The sequence below is a fragment of the Grammomys surdaster genome, unplaced genomic scaffold (genome assembly GCF_004785775.1).
Source record: "Grammomys surdaster isolate TR1022 unplaced genomic scaffold, NIH_TR_1.0 126391, whole genome shotgun sequence".
Taxonomy (NCBI): domain Eukaryota; kingdom Metazoa; phylum Chordata; class Mammalia; order Rodentia; family Muridae; genus Grammomys; species Grammomys surdaster.
The window spans coordinates 16794093-16813403 of record NW_021621185.1 but is presented as its reverse complement, the minus strand read 5'-3'; the positions used below and the strand labels follow the sequence as shown (position 1 = coordinate 16813403).

At 43.5% G+C, this 19311-nt stretch overlaps 1 protein-coding gene across 1 annotated transcript in view; it reads left to right on the top strand.

The window, feature by feature from the left end:
• The window catches only part of Scamp1 (secretory carrier membrane protein 1), a 79999-nt gene that overhangs the window by 13526 nt on the left and 47162 nt on the right, over nucleotides 1-19311 (top strand). The window lies entirely within an intron of this gene.

Genomic DNA, 19311 nt, shown 5'->3' with positions numbered 1-19311 from the left:
GTAAGTGAATGTTCTTTGAACTATGTACATCATAAGCAAACATTTGGGCTTTTGTCCTGATGTTAGGGGAATTTGAGGGAAGAAATAGATGAAACTTTGAAGACATTTATCTTCTGGATGAAGAGAGTCAGAAAGAACCAAGTTGCTTAGGTACCTTAGACAAATTGCTTAATTTTCTACCTTCAGAATATGTGTGCTGTTTATCTTCTTAGACTTGATACAGTGGGAGTGCCAAGGAGTTAGATGAAAGTAAGACTGCAAGCTTACTTTTGGTTGCAACATGAGATCATTTCTTCCTTCATCTTCAAAGTGTCTATTTTCTAAAGCATTCTCTAATTTTCATTAACTTTTAAACTTTTTGGTAGTAACAGAAATAGTAATGAAGGGCTGGAGAGATGGCTCAGTGGTTAAGAGCACTGACTGCTCTTCCAGAGGTCCTGAGTTCAATTCCCAGCAACCACATGGTGGCTCACAACCATCTGTAATGGGATCCAATGCCCTCTTCTGGTGTGTCTGAAGATGTCTATAGTGTACTCATCATATATATAAAATAAATAAATAAAATATTTTAAAAAATAGAAAAAATAGTAATGAAAAGAAAACATAAATTATTGGTTGCCTTTAAAGCTTTAGGGATTTTAGAAGCTATTATGTGTCACAACGTGAACTGAGAACAAGTAAGGGAAGCTTATTTTACCTTTGTGACCAATTACCTTGTGATACAGTGTTCACGGATGGGAGTCATTGATCTTGGCTGTTTAATGTTACAGGTTTTTGAAAAGAACATCCTGTGCTCTTTTCATTACATTTGCATGAATAGATTTTTAAAGTTATGATTACTTTTGAAGTCATGGAAGGCCAGCAAGGAGATAAATCTCTAGCTTTTCAATGATCACCGCCCCCAGCCCCGTGGATACATTGTGGTCAAGGTAGCTGGTGCCAGGGGTCCCAGTACTGGACTTGGAACTTAACTATCAGTTAACTTATATCAGAATGTTACAGGAATGATACACTTACACCCAGGAGGAAAGCTTACACTTAGAAGTTGACTGGCTAGAATATAGGAAGCCATTAAACTTGTAAAACCTCTTCACAGTATGTAGGTGAATGCATGTTACATGGTCCTATTGATGTAGAAAGTCCAGAAAGCATTCCAGTGGTCCCTAGTTATGAGGGGGAGGAGGAAGTAAGCATAGTATTTTACTATTTAATAGATGATCAGACACTGACAGTAACACTATTAGTCATGACGTGGGACTATTCTGCATGAGGAAATGAATTTCTTTAACAGTTGAGCACCACAAAGGGTATTTATGTGGGAAGACACTGCTGTTCTCTCAGCACTACATATCAATTCAGTGACTCTCCAGTAGGGAAAGTGTCACCTGAACAAATATGTGACCCAGTATTTCCCTGTTCTGTGAGCAGCCTTTTATCATCCATGGGATTCAGCACATTAATCTGTGGGCACCTAACTCATTCACTACCCGATTTCTCAAAACTTCGAAGAAACTCTGGTGATTTTATGTAACGGTGCTGAAGCCCGTAATAATTAAGTGTTCACGGCAGGGTATTGATGGAGTCTCTTGTTGCTAGTCCCCAGCCTCATCTTCCTTCTCTAGTTACTAGTGAGCACATTCAGTTATTTAACAGGGCACTGCATGGTTGCATTGTGAAGATCTGTAGCTAGCTAGCTAGCTAGCTATTTTCCTCAAATATCATCTCTGATATTCATTCCTATTCTCTGTATTCTCTTTCTGTCTCTGTCTCTCTGTACCCCCAAAAAGAAAAATTCATCAAACCTTGAAATGCAGTTTCTAAGACATCTAAAAGGCACTCTTGGCTGTTTTAACATACTTGAGGTTGTCTTGGGGCAACTTATGTACATTTAGAAACATTTCCATCACTCCAAAAGGAAACCTGTGTTCTCTAATAGTCACTTTGTATTTCTCCCAAGTCTGCCAGGTCTAGGTGTTCATAGGAATGGGACCATGAAATATGTAGTCTGCTGTGACAGCTTCTTTTCTTGAATGCATTGAAGGTTCATACATGTTGTGGTATGGATCAAAACTTTTTTCTTTGATGTGTGTGTGGTATGTACAAGAATACAAATGTATGTAATATGTACAAGTACCCATGTGTGTAGATATGCGTGCTTGTGTGCGTGTGTTTGTGGAAGCCAAGGAACAACATTAGATATTTTACCTTGGGAGCCACCCACCATTCACATTGTTTTTTGAAATTGAGTCTCGATAGCTTAGAACTCCCCGATTTTCCCAGGCTGGCTGGCCCGCAAGCTGTAGAGACCTTCTGTGTCAGCATGCACAACACGGGGATCCCAGGGGTGCTGTGTCGCTGTGCACAGCACAGGGATTGTAGGGGTGCTGTGTCAGCATGCACAGCACAGGGATTGCAGGGGTGCTGTGTCAGCATGCACAGCACGGGGATTGCAGGGGTGCTGTGTCAGCATGCACAGCACAGGGATTGCAGGGGTGCTGTGTCGGTGTGCACAGCACAGGGATTGCAGGGGTGCTGTGTCGCTGTGCACAGCACAGGGATTGTAGGGGTGCTGTGTCAGCATGCACAGCACGGGGATTGCAGGGGTGCTGTGTCAGCATGCACAGCATGGGGATTGCAGGGGTTCTGTGTCGGTGTGCACAGCACAGGGATTGCAGGGGTGCTGTGTCAGAATGCACAGCACAGGGATTGCAGGGGTGCTGTGTCGGTGTGCACAGCATGGGGATTGCGGGGCACTCACCATGCCAGCCTTTTAATTTGGGTTCAAAGGGTCAAACATGGGTCCTTGCGCATGTGCAGCACGGACTTCCTGTTGGGGTTATCTCCCCTGCCAGCGTGCATCATTTTCTCTCACTGCCAAACAACGTTGGGTTGTGTGGCTTTGTTGACTGTCCATTCTCAGATACAATATTATTTTATGAATAACGCTGCTGTGGACTGTGAGTGCTTTGTCCAAATTGCATATATGCCTTCACGGTGTGTTATACGTATCTAGGAGTAAGTACTGCATGTCACAGAGGAACAGCCAAACTAGTTTTTGAGATGGTTATACTATATTATCCATAGTAGAGAAGGAGAGTCTATTTTTTGTTCCATATCCTTGGCAATGCTTGTCTTCTTATGTCTAGAAGAGCAGTGGTGTCATAGTTTTGTATTTCCCCGATGCCCTGATGGTGCAAGGCATTGTCTCACGTCCTTATTTATTGCAAACGCAATAAAATCCCAGAGCAAACGCATTAAGATCCCAGGCCTGTGTTCTTTTAATTCTGGAGCTCTGTGAGTTCTTTATACATTCTAGACACTGGGCACACATCGGATAAATGGTTTGCCACATTTGCCCCATTTCTGTGCATTTTTTTTTGTCTTGATGTCATTTCCAACGTGCATTTTTAACATTTTGGTGAAGTCCAATTAGCTTTCAATATTTTTCCTTTGTTTGTACTTTGGTGTATAGATAAAAAACTTAACTCAGGATAGTGAAGGGTAAGTCTACATTCTTTTTTGTCTTATAGTTTTAATGTGTACATTGGGGCTTTGATTCATTTTGAATTAACTGTTATGTACTATAGAGGTACTCATTTCTAATTGAAAATTACTTTGTTTTAAAAGTATTTAAGAGGGGCTGGAGAGATGGCTCAGCAGTTAAGAGCCCTGACTGCTCTTCCAGAGGTCCTGAGTTCAATTCCCAGCAACCACATGGTGGCTCACAACCATCTGTAATGGGATCTGATGCCCTCTTCTGGTGTGTCTGAAGATGTCTATAGTGTGCTCATATACATAAAATATATAAATAAATCTTTAAAAGGTGTTCAAGAGCCGTGTGTGGTGGATCATGCCTGTAATCCCAGGTGTGGGAGGCTGTGGCAGAGTATCACTGAGCGCTCTCGGCCAGCCTGAGCTCCATAGTGAGTTTCAGGGTAGCTAGCTTGAGCTACAGGGATAAGTCTCTGCTTCAGCCAATGGGGCTGGAGAGATAGATAGCTAAGTACTTTTAAAAGCACTTGCTGGCTCTTGCCCAGGACCTGGGTTGGATTCCCAGCACCCACATGGTGGCTCATTCACAACTATCAGTAACTCAGTTCTCAGGATTTGACAGCCTCTTCCAACACATGGGGCACATACACATATGGCAGGCAAAATCTCATACATAAAAGATAGGATAAATCTAAATAAATAAACACCTCTACAATTCTTTAGAGGGCTTGACTGCAGCTGCCAGACACGTGGGTACCGTCTAAACAGTTCCCTGGCCTATGTATTTCCCTAAGAAGTAATTGTCTTGGTTTTTGCTTTATTTCTAGCCATCTTTTCTACTCCCCTGCCTGTCCCCCGTTTTTTTCTATGATGGGTTGTACTGTGCTGAGTGGCTGAGACTCTTAAGTGCTTGTCTGGCCTGGCTCTAGATTACCGTCTGTTTGGTGGAAGTTCATGTAGTTTACATACAGTGCTGTAAATTAGAATGTGGAATTTGGAAAGGCAGCTGCTGAGTGTGGTGGCACATGCCTTTAATCCCAGCACCCAGGAAGCAGAGGCAGGAAGTTCCAAGCCCAGCCTGGTCTACATAGTGAGTTCCAGGACAGCCAGAGCTACAAGAGGAAACTTCTGTGTCAAAAACAAAACTAAACAAAAAAGCAAAAACCAATTTTGGAATAACACAATTCCTTTGCCTTAGTAGCATCTGCTATCATTGACCAGTGAGTGTGCCATTCAGTCCCTGTGCCCAGTGAGTGTGCCATTCAGTCCCTGTGCCCAGTGAGTGTGCCATTCAGTCCCTGTGCCCAGTGAGTGTACCATTCAGTTCCTGTGTGAGGCTCTGTTGTTTTGGTCACATAGTTAACATCACGTGTGTGGACTCTGGCAGACTCTGGTAGTGGTAAGTATATGTTCACATTTCCTCCATCTGAAGTGAGAGCTTCTGCCTCAGTCTTTATAGTTGCAGAGCTGTGGGTGCACATTGTGACCAATGCATCGGAGTTAAATGCCACCACACTGGCTTGTTTCCTCAAGGATGCTGCTCAGGGGGGACAAGGACGGGACTGGGCAAGCATGTACATAGCACCTAAGGCTGGCCAGACACCTTGATAGACACTAGGGATAAAGACCAGTAAGACCACCACACCAACACGTCTGTGTGTTTCATCTGGGATATAATGGTTAGGAAAGAGAAACAACACATCTTTCAGGGGCAGTGTACTGTGGTGTTTCTAGACAATGAGGAATTGATTACTCTGTAGCTGCCACTAAATGCACAGTCGGGCCCGTGGGCTTGGAGGTCTCATACTTCCCCTCCTCATATACAGACAGGGACGCTTAGTCAGACCGTTTTGTAAGTTAACTCAGGAATGACAGAACTTGGAGTAGATCTGTGTCGGGAGCCATTGTACCAGGCTTGTCTACATTGTCTGCATTAGCTGGAGAGAACAGCAGCAGGATCACAAAGAACGGCAAAGTTTTGAGATCGGTGGACAGTCCATCAGAAGCAGTGAGTGCTGAGTGCTTCACAGTGGTCTGGGATTTTAGTCAAGCTTTCAGTTTCCAGTAGGAACGTGGAACGGTTGTTTGTTAATTTGGGCCACATTGTTATTAACTGAACTTGCGATATCTTGGCCTTTTGCTCACTGTCAGGTATGGGGTATAAGAACAGTAGTGATGGCAGTGTGTCCGCCTCTGTCCCTCAGCAGTCATTTAGGTAAACGGCGAAGCTTTGCTCATCTTTGCCATTTCTATCCCTTAAGTGAGTTTTCAGTTCCAATTATTTAAAAATGTTCAGATGCCTAAAGGTTTTCCAGTTCATATCAATCAAATCTGTAGGCATGGTGTGAACAGGCTTGTACGTCAAACAGCTCACGTGGGCTCCTTCTGAAGACGAGAGGGTGGAAGCGCGGAGAGGGAGGGGCTATTCTTAACAGTGAGACAGACACACTGTAGCCTGATTTGGGATTGTGATTTGGGATAGCATGAGGTATAGTCTGAAAGACGAGCTTGGTGTAGTTTCAGGGCCAGTGTGGTAGAAGCAGTGTTTGTGTTTCTTAGCTTGTGTCTCTTTGTCAAATTCTTACAAAATGAACTTCAGGGGATATCAGTATGGGAGAGAATACAAAAGACTAGAGTTGTATTTGTTTTCTCTTCCTCTTTTAGTTTCTAAATTATCAGGAGGGAGGGGTGGAGGGGGGAGGGAGGAGGGGGGAGGGATGGGAGTGGCGATGTGAAATTAGCAATGGTTAGCAGCAATTGTAGATCAGTAATTATGTTGGGATGAGTGCATGCACATGCAAGCACACGCACACACATGTGGCCAATACTTGTGCTTATTAAAGTCTTTCACAGCAGATTTTATGTATATACACTCATGGAAGTTAACTTTTTACATAAAGTTTTAATGAGATGTAAAATGGCAAAAATAATTTGTTCTGACTATTCTGGAAGAGAGACACTCCCTCAGGTGATGAGGGTTTATTAAGAGTCTTAGGAGAGGGAAGGAAGCTCAACAGCGCCCTCTGTAGTTGTAAAGACCGTCGCCACTGGGGAGACACTGCTCTTCCAGAGGACCTGGGTTTGGTTCCCAACACATAGGTGGCGCTAAACAGTCTGTAAGTCCAGTTCCAGGGGATCTGGTGCCCTTTTCAGGCCTCCACAGGCACCAGACCACAGGTGGTACACGTACAAACAGGCCCACACACCATATACTAATAATATCAACAACAACAATAACAATAATACAAATAGCCTCTGATGGGGAGGGGCTAAGATGCTACCCAACCCCTCCCTCCTTTGTACTCCATGCCTTCCCTAAAGCAGTGTAAGCCACGTTCAGTGAACTCAGAGTTTATAAAACCTAAAGGTAGAGCTGCCTGAATTCAAACTGAGGCTGATGGCTGCTGCTCTTTCCCTCCCCTCCCACTGCCTCCCACTTTCCCTTCCGCTCTAAGGCTGAGTTAGTTCTGAACTAACTACAAGACTGTGTGAGAGTTGTCACTGCTCACCAGTTAGAATGGTGGGAGGCTGCGTATCTTCCTTTTCTCTGATGAGGCATTGGCAGCTTTATCTGACTGTTATTCCCCACAGGTCCTGTCTGCTGCTCTCTGCTCCCTTTCTGGTCACGTTAAGATTAATTTGTACTAATTTTGAATTACACGTATATGTGTGTGCCTGGGTGTGGGCAGGTACCTCTGGAGGCTTAGGGTTTGGATCCCCTGCAGCTGGACTTGCCAGTGGTTATGAGCTGCTTAATGTGGGTGCTGGGAACTGAACTCAAGTTCTCCAGAAAAGCAGTGTGCTCCTAACCATGGAACCGTTTCTCTAGCCCTGTAAAAACGTTAAAAACAAAAAGTTCCCTTCACGTTCAGTTGTAAAGATTGTTGTGTTTGCTTGTATAGAAGATTTATTTATATGTATGTGTATGAATGTGTGTCTGCAAGTGCCCCTTGTGCACACCTGGTGTCTAGGGAGGCCAGGAGAGGGCCTTGGATCCTCTGGAACTGGAACCAGATAGATGTGGCTGTGAGCTGTCTCCGCGGGAGCAGCCAGCTCTCTTGGCCATGGTGCCATCCATCCCTGTGTCCCTGTGGTGACTTCCTTATGGAGCATCGCTCTGACTGGCGTCAGCTTTTCCTGTTCCTTATTTATTGACAATGGTTCCTATTTGGTCTTTCTAAGAAACAGGATCTACTTAGTTGGATTGGTGGGGAATTATCCAATCCAGACTCTCTTCTGCTGGGCCTTCCAAAAGCCCTCACTTCTAGTTCTAATCCTATGTCTAGTTGACGTAAGGATTGTTTCGTTTGACAGAGAGGAGACTGCCTCATCTTTCCTCATGTCCTAAGACAATAGGATCACACACCAAGGTTGACAAAGAATTACTGCTGGTAGTTTCCCTCAGAGGTGGTTGTGGATGATTTGACCAATTCACCTAGGACGTGCTATATTTTATTAAATTATCAGTAAATATGGGAGAGCTTTTCTTTTGTTGTCCTTGTTGGATAATAATAGCCACGGTGGTCGCTGAGTACTTTACATTGTAAGCATTGTATTAGTGTGTAGCAACATTGAACAATGTGATTCCCTTTACTGATGACAACCCAAGAGACAGTTGAAGTAAGAAGTGTCGGGCTCCATGTTCCTGTCTTCTAAGTGGAATAGAAACAGTCAGTGAGCATTCCAAACAATTGAGACACAGTCCATAGCTCGACATGCCAGGTCTACAGTGGGGGCAGAGTGATGATCAGATCCCCTTAGGTTACATAAGGGCTCAGAGCTAGTCGGGGTTGTGAACAGGTCTGGAGTCCTTCAGTAGTGCTCCTGCCCGCTGGGGAGCAGTGCCCAGGTTTTGAAGTGGTAACAGGTGTGCCGTCAGAGACACGGAATTCATGGCTGTGTGGTGTGACTCAGTAGTATTGACCTACAGAGACAAGAAGCAGTGTATGGCTGTCAGCCAAGTGCATTGTCTGCTGAGTCAGCCTCCAGACTAGTGCTACAGGACACTAAGAAATGCCCAAACCAGTGCCTGTTTTAGGAAAAGTGAGAGCTGTGGAGAGTAGGAGGGATTCTAATGGAGGAATAACTGTTGTGTTTATAAAAAGATAAAGAGATAAAGAGTATGTTCTGTGGGCGTGTGGAGAGGTCTGGGGGAAGGGGATGTCTCAGCGGGCACATGCCGAGGCATAACATAGAATAGAGTTTATTCAGGGCATGGGGAGGGGAGCCAGGAGGGTAGTAGAGGCAGAGAGAGAGGGAGAGAGTGAGTGGAGAGGTAGAGGCCGGCCATGACCACTTGGAGAGAGGGGGAAGGGAAGGGGGAGGGGCGAGGGGGCAGAGAGGAGCTACAGGCAAGAGATCAAGAGATTAAGAGAGCAAGAGAGTAAGAGGGAGAGGAGGGGGCAGGCAGCCCCTTTTTTAGTGGGCAGGCCTACCTGGCTGTTGCCAGGTAACTGTGGGGAGGAGCTTACCTGGCTGTTGCCAGATAACTGTGGAGGTGGAGTTTAGACAGAATACTAACAATAAGCACCCTAGGTGAGCATTGAAAATACAATGAAGGCTAGCCTTCATTGTGGTGGCGCACGCCTTTAATCTCAGCACTTGGAAGGCAGAGACAGGCGGATTTCTGAGTTCGAGGCCAGCCTGGTCTACAGAGTGAGTTCCAGGACAGCCAGGGCTACACAAAGAAACCCTGTCCCAAAAAACAAAAAAACAAAAAAACAAAAAAAAAAGAAAGAAAGAAATACAATGAAGGTACACTGGCCTGAAAGTAAAGACTCTGAGATTAAAAACATCAAAAAGCTAATTATATTAGATGTAAAATTCATTGACTGGGAAACACTCTTGTTTTCATATTGCATCTTGGATTTTAAATGAAATAAATACTAACCAAAGTAGTATCAGCAAAGGTTTGGCTGAATAGTCTTGGCTCCACTGCAGTGGTTAGGGAAAGGCTTTAAGTCCTGTGTGTGCTTGTTCGACTCTGAGGACAAGGTTATTTGGAGGTTAATGAGTATCTGAAGCTGGTGTATTCCTTTCAGTCAGTAAGATAGTACTGTCCTAGGGGTCCTTTTAGGAGTCAGCCTTCCAGTCTCCACCCAGGACTGATGGAGAGTGTGGCTCACTGGTTTGGACTTCATGGATAACAACTTTTCTAGATGGTTTGTTCATGTGTGTGCTGACACTTGAGATTCAGTGACACAGACCAACTATGTTGTCAGAGAAACAGCTTTATTTTCATTAGGTTAAAGGGAAACCATTTTCTTCCCCTTAAGTACTGGGGCTCCTAATGAGCAGCGCTGAAGCCTGTACTCAAAGTTGTTTTTAAATACAGGGTTTCACTGTGCGGCCATGGCTGACCTGAACTAGCTGTGTTAACCAGTTGGGTCCTGAACTCAGGCCTCTGCTTTGGGAGTGCTGGGATTTAAGGCATGCTCTACTGTGTCCACTATCTGTTCTTGGTCCAGTTTCTGAGAAGGCTGTATGGACGGGCATCGGGAGTCATAGAGGCGGGTGCCGGCTACACAGCAGGCAGTAAAAGATTGTTATGGAAAGCTTCAGGTTTATCAGCATCTCCACACTGCATAAAGTGATTCAATTTGAAGTTAGACAACATGGTAGTACATACCCGTAATCAGTCCCAGAACTCAGGCACTTGAGGGCAAGACGCCTCAAACTTAAGTGAAAGGCAGCTTAGGTTGGGTGCTTAGTACTTGTCTGAGGAAACAAACAAGTATAAAAGTAACCGGAACAAGTTGTGTGGTAATTCAGATCTGTGAGTTCTCTGTCTTTTAAATTTGAGTGTCCTCTCGCCGGCTGCTGCTCTGTCAGTGATACTGCCTTAGTGAAGGTTCCAAAGAGACTAGGGGGAGTGTGCCTGAGACAGTTAACTTTGACCTGGATTGTTGTAGAAGGAACGTGTACAGTTTGGTTTCAGTAACTGAAGGTAGACGACTGGAAGGATGCTTTTCCCTGAGTCTCTTTGGTATAAGTTATGCATTTATTTATATGCTTGATTTTTCTTTTTAGGAATGTAAGGTGAATTTTGGAGTAGTTGAAAAAACTTGAGTGTGTATGTTTAAAATATCAGAGTTGGACGCAATTGTGCTCCTGTGGCATCAGAGAGACACTGACGACAGAAATGCTGGGTAAGAACACCCAGGCACAGCATGGTGCTCCAAGCCTGTATCCCAGTCCTTGGGAGGTGGAGCCAGGCTAACCTGTTTAGTGAGTTGTAGGCTAGCTAGGGCTGCCCAGTGAGAGCCTGGCTCCAAGCGGGATGCTCATCTTCCTGAGGCATATTTTGCCTTTGTCCTTTTGTTTTTCAAATGATTTTGTTACTTGATAATGATAAGTATTTCATGCCTCCAAATATCACAGCTCTGAAGGTCTGATCAGTGAAGTCTCCATTCTGAGCCTAGGACTCCCAGGTTCCCTTCCTCCTCCAATAGGACATCACTGATATTAATTTTGGGGTTAGTTTTTCTTTAAAAATATACATAGTCATTTTCTCTTCTTACTCAGAGTCAACGCTTTCCTTAGACGCTGCTTTTTTCATCCATGTCCAGCAGTCTGCATAGCCCTTTATACAACTTCAAAGCTGCATGTGACTCAGCTGGCCACACTTCATCATTGGCTAGCTACTGCTGGACTAACTCTCCATGTAGTCTTTTGCTATAATGACTAATATTTAGCTAGTGTATCCTTGGGCTGGGTTCCCAGAAGTAAAACTGTGGCTCAGAGAAATAATGTAGATGTAATTTGGCATTGTACTATTAACCAGGTCTGAGAACTGAGTCCTTTGTAGCTTGCTGCGAGTGTCAGACTTAGGGAGTGTTTTAGCTGAGAGATGTGAAGTGGTTGTTATATCAGTATACTTTTAATTAGTCTTCTCTTGTGGATGGAATTAATATCTTTTCATCTCCATTTTGAATGATCTTTATAGTTTTACTCTCCTAAGGAAGTGTTTTTGGTTATTGCTGTTGAATAATTCCTTTTAGTGTTTCTGTTTAGGAGTTACAGTACTTAAGGAAGAAAGTATCACCAGGCATGTCTGGTTAAGCAGCAAACCCAGAAGACCTGCTGTGCTTTCCTCTTTACTTTTGAGAAGTGTTGTTTAACACTTAAACTATACAAAACAAGGACCTGTTCCGGCTTTTTTTTTAAGTACACCCCAGTTTGCTGTGTTCTCCTTTGTCCATCCGCCCCTTCCTGTTGCTCCTTCTCAGTTTCCCAAACAGGTTACCTTGTTTCATGCCGTGTGTATTCTGTTGCCTCTTCTGTGATCTCTTTCCCATCTCCTGGACCCCTTTCTAGTTTCATGAGCTGTACATGGGAATATACATATATGTGTATATAAATTTAAATCTAGATTTTGTATATGAGAGAAACACAGGTATTTCTCTGTGTCTCTCTGCTTATTTTGCTTGACATGGTGATGTCTGTCTTGGTCCATTTTCTTGTAAATGTGATTTCGTTTTTCTTTATGGCTAAATATACTATCCCTCTTTATCTGTTCATCTGTTGATGGGTATATAGGGTAGTTTATAGCTTGTCTTTGTGAATAGTACAGCAATAAAAGAGAACCCGTGGATACATCTGTGGCATGTTAACTCAGAGTTCTTGTATCTATCTGGGGGTTGTGGGACTGGCTGGCTGGGAGTTCTGTTTGCCGTTCTTTTGAGGAGCCTGCACAAGCATTTCTGTAGGATTCTTACTAGCAGCAAAGGAGGGTTGTTCTTTCTTGTCATCCTTGTCAGCATTTATTGTCATTTGTTTTTTCTAGTGGTGGCCCTGGTGACTGGGGAACAAGGACTCTCCAGCAGTTTCAATCTGCATTGTCCTGGTGATGAAGGATGCTGAAGACTTGCTAGGATCCTTTTTGGCCATTTGTAGTCCTTCTTTAAAGAACTGTATTCAGTTCATTGAGGTTGGATTTATTGATTGGGTGATGGGGGGTATTTAATTCTTATTTTAATCCCATCTGATGTAGGTAGCAAAGGTTTCCTATGGGGTAAAACAATCCCTTGATTTTGGTAGAGGTTTCCTTGGCTGTGCAAAGCCCTTTTATTTTACGCAGTCCCTTGTCAACTCTGCTAATTAATATCTTTTTCAGAGATGCCTTGCCAGTGCCTGCCTCTTGAAGTGTTTTACATGTGTTTCTCTCCAGTCTCAAAGTTTCAGGTCTCACGATAGTTTCTTTACTCCATTTTGAACTGAATCGACCCCTAGATGAGGGCAAGGAGCAGAGGCTGTTGGGCTTCTCAGAGCAGCAGCCTTTGTTGAAGCACCTCTTTCCCAGTGAAGGCTTCTGAAAGGCACCGTTGTCAAAAATCATTGCACCTGTTGATGTATGTGTCTCTTTGGTGAACTCCCTTAGTTTTGTTATGGTAGTATAATTTGAGAACTGGAATTGTGATGTCTCCATCATTGCTTTTTCTGCTCAGGATTCCTATGCTTTCTATGTTAGGGCTTTCTGTGCTTCCTTATAAATTTAAAGATTGTTTTTTTAGTTCTGTGAATGTCATTGGAATTTTAATGGAGACTGCATTGGCTGTATATATCATACACGTCTACACTATTTGCTCTGCAGATCTGGAGCATGGAGGGCTGCCCAGTTGTCCAGTCCTCTTCACTCTCATCTGCATTACGGAGACCGTTCACCTCCTTGCTGAGGCTTATTCCTAGGTGTTTTATGTTTATGAAGCCATTGCTAATGAGATTTTTATTAGGATTATTTGCTTAGTTTTCACACCAGAAACTATGTTTCTGGTCTTAGAAAAGCTATGATTCGTGTATCTTGTTGCATTGCTAGAATGTTTATCAGTTTTAAGACTCTTTCTAGTACAGCCCTTTTAAGTAGAGAGTAGTGTCATCTATGGGTAGGGTCTGAATTCTTACATTCATCCTGTCTTATTCTTCTAGCTAAGACCAAGATAATTGAACCTTGTTTTATAAGTTTTATTATTTATGGGTGTGTGCATGTGTGCATGCCTGGACTGTGTTGTGCATGTGGAGGTCAAAGGGTAACTTCAGGTTTCTCCTTCTACCTTTGTGTGATTTCCAGGGATCAGTCAGACACAGGCTGCCGAGTACCTTTATCCACTGAGCCATCTCATCCACCTGGGTCTGTTGTTAACAGAATCAGGCCTGCTCTGCACAGTTATGGTTTCCAAGTGAAGTTATCACTGGGAGGGTTTCAGTCACAGGGTTGCTGGCTTACATGACTGACTCATTCCTGTGTCCCTTTGTTCATCTATTCCTCTTGAGAGATCGGTACTTCCCTGTCCTCTTAAGAAGAAGACTGCCTTTGCCTTCTGGGCATAGCATTTTCTATACATAGTGGTAGCTTGGTTGTCACAGGTTGCTTCAGTTTGTACTGCCTAGTTTGTCCTTGTCTCTCCATCAGTTTTTAAAAAGTGGCTTGGTTATCTAAAGTCATTTTGATAGGTATTTGTTTACTTTTGGAGTGAAGTACATATCCCATACTTCTGTGGTTATTTGGGTTGCTAATCGAGATCTGATGTGTTTGCCTTTGTCACTGTGTTGATGATTTCCCCTTAAAGCTTTTTATTTTATTTTATTTTATTTTATTTTATTTTATTTTATTTTATTTTCAGATGCTGGGGACTGAACCAGTGTTGTGCATAGTAGCCAAGTGCTCTCCCACTGAGCTACCCTAAACCCCTTTTCCTCTTTACTATTGCTTATTTGCTGTGTAGTTTCAACTTCCTGACTGTGAGATGTCTGTAGGCACTCTTCTCTGGTGTTTGGGAGCCCAATTCCTCCTCTAAATATGGTAAAGTTGTTGGAATGATTTCTTGGGATAGATCATTTTTGCCTTTAGACTTTACCTTAGTTCCTCTCCTTGGTTCTTGGGTGTGGTTTCGTGAGGGTTCCCAGAGACTTTGTCCATGTTACATATGTCTTTATTTGTATGTATCTGAATGTATCATTGCCTTAAGCTTGTCCCATTTGCCAGTAATATTTATTCTTGTATGTTTGTTGGTGATGCTTCTATGATGTTTCTTTTTTTTTTTTTTTTGGTTTTTCGAGACAGGGTTTCTCTTTATAGCCCTGGCTGTCCTGGAACTCACTCTGTAGACCAGGCTAGCCTCGAACTCTCGAACTCAGAAATCCACCTGCCTCTGCCTCCCAAGTGCTGGGATTGATTAAAGGCATGCGCCACCACCGCCCGGCTTCTATGATGTTTCTTATTTGTCCGATGGACTCTTATTTCCAGCATTTCTAACTTGGTTCTTTTTCAGAATTTGTTTCCTTGCTAAAAATTTCCTCCCTGTTTTTGAATTAATGCCTCTTTTTATTACATACTTTTATAGTCAGACCTTGAGTCATTGGTACTTTTAAAAATAAGACCCTAAACTCTTAAAAAAAAACCAAACCCTAAGTTACACATATATGTATGTGTCTGTGAGGTGACTGGTGTGTGCACACGTGTGCAGGTGCATGCCCGTGGAGCTCAGAGGCATCTGCTTCTCCTGGTGCTGGAGTACAGGCAGCTGGGAGCCACATGAAGTCCACACTGGGAACAGAGTCCTGACCCTTTGGAAGGGCAGTGTATACTCTTAACCGCCGAGATCTCTCTCCAGCCACGGCCTGAACTCTTCTTTTTCTGCCATTTTATCTGTCTCAGTATCTTTGGTTTTAGTATTGAGTTATGAACTTGTGAAGGTGTTACACTGGCTTATTTATTATTTTTATTAGTATCATTATTATTATTTGATGTATACTTGTTGGGTTTTGTGTATTTTGGGGAGTGGCTGTGTTTCCGTTTTGTTTGTTTTATGAGTCTTCCCTGATGAGAGCTGTCTTTGCTTGGGTATATTCCCTGCTACTGTCTGGAGGGAGACCTCCTGCAGTAACAGTAATGGGTGGACAGCAGCCCTGGTGTCAAGATGCAGTACCTCACTGACACTTCTGGAGCCCAGCTCTATTTCTGTCTTTATCCTCTCCTACAGGATGGCTGGTGTCCTGAGGTGTGTCATGGCAGGTGTCATGGCAGGTGCTCCTTGAGTCGGTTGAGACTCCTGTGCTACACTTGCCTCTGTTCAAGCTGTCCCTCCAGCTTCCTTCTCTCTTTCCTTCCCTCTTCTCTTCCTTCCTCTTGGTCCTTCCTTCCCCTTTCCTGGTCTCATTCTCTTCTTGCCTCCTTCCCTTTCTCTCCTTCCCCTCCCCTTCCTCCTCTTTCCCTTTCTCCCTCATCTTTTCCCTTTGCTTCATGTCCCCTCCCCTAGTCTTCCTTTCTTAGCCTCTCATTTCCTCCCCTTCCTCCCCCATCTTTCCCCCTTCCTCTCCCTTCCTTCCTCTTCACTTTTGCTTTCTTTCCCCTTCTTTACCTTACAGTCTACCCTTGTGTAGCCCAGGTTAGCCCTGAACTCTGGATTTTCCCCTCTCAGCTTCCTGAATTCTGAATTATAGGCAAGTTCTACCATACCTGGCCAGCCAAAAGACCTAGTTCTTTTTTGATATAGTTGTTGTTTAGGACAGAATCTCAGTATGTAGCCCTCACATGCCTGGAATTCACTATGTGGACCATACTGGTCTTGAACTCATAGAGATCTGCGTTCCTCTGGCTCCTCAGTGCTGGGATCAAAGGCAGGTCTACATTGTTCTTAATTAAATGTCCACCCTGTTTTTAATTAAAATAGGCTCTTTGAGAGTAATTGGGGTGGGAGGGGGACCTGCATGAAAGTGTATATTATTAGTATAATCAGTGCTGAGAATGATGAATACTGAGAGCTAGGGAGTGGATTCCGGATGAGTGCTGGGATGAGCCAGTCGTGCTCAGGAGGTGAGCCAGCCAGGCTCAGGCTGAGCAGGCGCTTGTGGACTTTTCTGTCACCTGTGTAGCGCCTGCAGTAGAAGGTCCTTTTCTGAGGAAGAGGCTATGCCAAGGTGAGGTGACCGTGAGAGTTGGCAAGCCTGGAGAAGTAGGCTGGGGCTGGGCTAATGGTCAGGAGCCCATGCTAGGAGACTTTTAAAAAATCTGTAATGTGTGAAGGGTAGAAAAAGGAAACCACAAAATCAACTTTGCCTGGTCAGAAGCCGACTGTGAGGGACTGGAGTTGTAATTGACTGGGCAGTAGGTCCTGACAGGAGCCGTACTCCATGAGAACTTGTTAGAAACACAGACTTTCTTTTTCTTTTACTTTTTTTTTTTTTGTGGGTGCATTGGTGGTTTTGCCTGTATGTATGTCTGTGAGAGGGTATCAGACTCCTGGAACTGAAGTTACAGGAAGTTTCAAGCTGCCATGTGGGTGCTGGAAATTGAATCTGAGTCCTCTGAAGAGCAGCCAGTGTTCTAACCTCTGAGTGCATACTTTTAATCCCAGCACTGGGAAGCAGAGGCAAGGGGATCTCTGTGCTTGAGTCTAGAAAGTGTGTTCAGGACAGCCAGGGTTACACTGAGAAATCCTGTCTCAGAAACAAACAAACAAATAAAACTAAACAAAAACAAAGCAAACAGATTTTCAAGCCCCACTCTAGAACCGCTGGGTCAGTCCAGGTTGGTGTGGATGGTCTGTTTCATTTGATTGGTACACCAGCAGTTGAAAGTGGAAACATCGTCAGATTGTGAACTGTATTTCACATAAAGTCTGTAGTTGATTTTATTTGGCATGTTCATTATATTTGTGTTTGACACTTAAAATTGAAGGAAATAAAATAGAAATTTGTGACTTAGTAATTTTTCTAGGAAAGCTTAATATTCAAAGATTTCCTAGCACACTAGGAAAGTGTGCTGATGTATTTGGAAAGGGAGAGGGAGCCCAGGCCAAGTAGAGGCATAAACTACAGACAAGTAGAGATACTGACCTAGAGAAAAGTCAGGGGAACGGAATCTTGAATGTTGTAGATGTTGGCTGAATATGACATTGATTTCTAACGTATTTAATCTGAAATTGGGAAAACTGTTGGAGGTGCTGTCTTAAAAAGAGGACCCTCCCACTCGTAGAAAAAGTGTTAGAGGGGCCAGTGGGTCAGTGGCTGCTGAGAGAGGGCGGATCCACTTCCTTCAGGGATGAGCTCCCCCAGAAGTTATCTGATGAAGGTGGTCAGCCTCGGGTACACTAATACAGAAGCACGTGGACTCAGTGGGTTATGTATCACCAAGGACCAGCCTCGGCTTGGAGATGGTTCTGAGAGAAGGGGAGTCTGGGAGCGGTGAAAAGAACTCAAGTCAGATCCTGGATCCTGTGTTCTGCCCGAGATGGCATCCTAGATTGCTCTCTGTAGATAGCTCTTTAGATTGTTCTCCCCCACCCCACCGTGTGTGTGTGTGTGTGTGTGTGTGTGTGTGTGTGTGTGTCTTTTAAAAAATTTTTATTCTTTTGCTATTCTAAAAACCTGTGGTTGAGACAGCTAACTTTCTGTTCGAGACAGCTCTCTCTGCTAGTAAAATTCTTAAAGTTCTCTCCATAGCTCATGGGTTTTCTGACCAAAATCAGAAAAGGTGCTATAAAAAATTCAAGTCAGAAATCCTGTTAGAAAAAAATTAAAAGTAAAAGTAATTCTTGCATTTTCCCATCGAAATCAGAAAGCCAGAAAAAGTTTTTAAAAAGCTGTGTTTGCTCTTCAGCCAACCTTCTCTGGACAGCTGCTAGAGAGCGTTCTGAAATAGTTGTCAGCTCTCTAAGTAATTCTTGGAGTTTCCAACCCAGGGCAGAAATCCTATTTTAAAAAAAATTCTAAAAGAGCTTTTAAAAATTCTAAAAGAGCTACATTCCCTTTCCATGGACTTTTAACTAAAATAAAAAATTCTGTTAAAAAATTCTTAAAGAGATCTCTAGACTGTTTAGCTCTCACTAGAAAAATTGAACAAACAGAACTGCCATCACTTTCTGTTGGTTCAGCTCGTACAGCCCAAACATTATCAGCTCAGTTATTTATTCCAGTTCTCTCTTGACCAGCCCACAAACTACATTCCAGATCTTAGCTCCGTGACTCAAAAAAAAAAAAAAAAGGACAGGTAGTACATTTTTTTTAACGTTGGGAAAAAAAAAATCAGAGATCTGCCTTCTTTGTAAATTTAGCTGGATAGGGCCCCTTGTCCTGAGATTAGCATTCTGACCAGACCTGGACATAATTAGCTCTTTCCTGCTGGCCTTAAATTCAGGAATCCACCTGCCTTTGTGAGCGCAAACTACAAACCTCAGCTGGGTGGGGTCTTCCAATCTCCACTCCCTAAATCTCTCATCTCCTTCCTTAGCATCTGTCTGACAAGCTGGCTCAGTGCAGCTGCCTCTGCTCCTCTGGATCTGTGAAGATCCGTATACAACTCAACTCATATTGCATCCTTATATTTTTGCATAATTGAGAAATTATATAATTCCAGACTCATGTTTTTAGAGTTCCTTTCCACACACTTAAAGGTTGTCCTAAAGATCCCAGCATTTACTATTTTGCTGAGACATTAACCACACCTTCGCTTCTCGGCCTCATGCTGTCTCTGATTACCATGGAGTCATAAACTCTATATACTTCTACATACCTGCGTGCATACATACATATGTGTGTTTGCACATACACACACAGGCACGCATGCACGCACGCACGTAACAATGGTAATTAAAGAAGAGATGGTGATGTAGGATGTAGAACATAGGCGGGTTTAGGGGGAGGGGTAGGAGTGACATTGATAGTTACTCATGTGTGAAACTCTCAAAATAATAAAACATCACAAAGATAAAAAGGAGACTATGAAGCCAGCATTCAGGAGGCTGAGGCATTAGGACCGCCAAGGGTTCAAAACCAGCCTGGGCTGTGGAGTGAGACATAACTGTGGCATAACGGGGTGAGAGT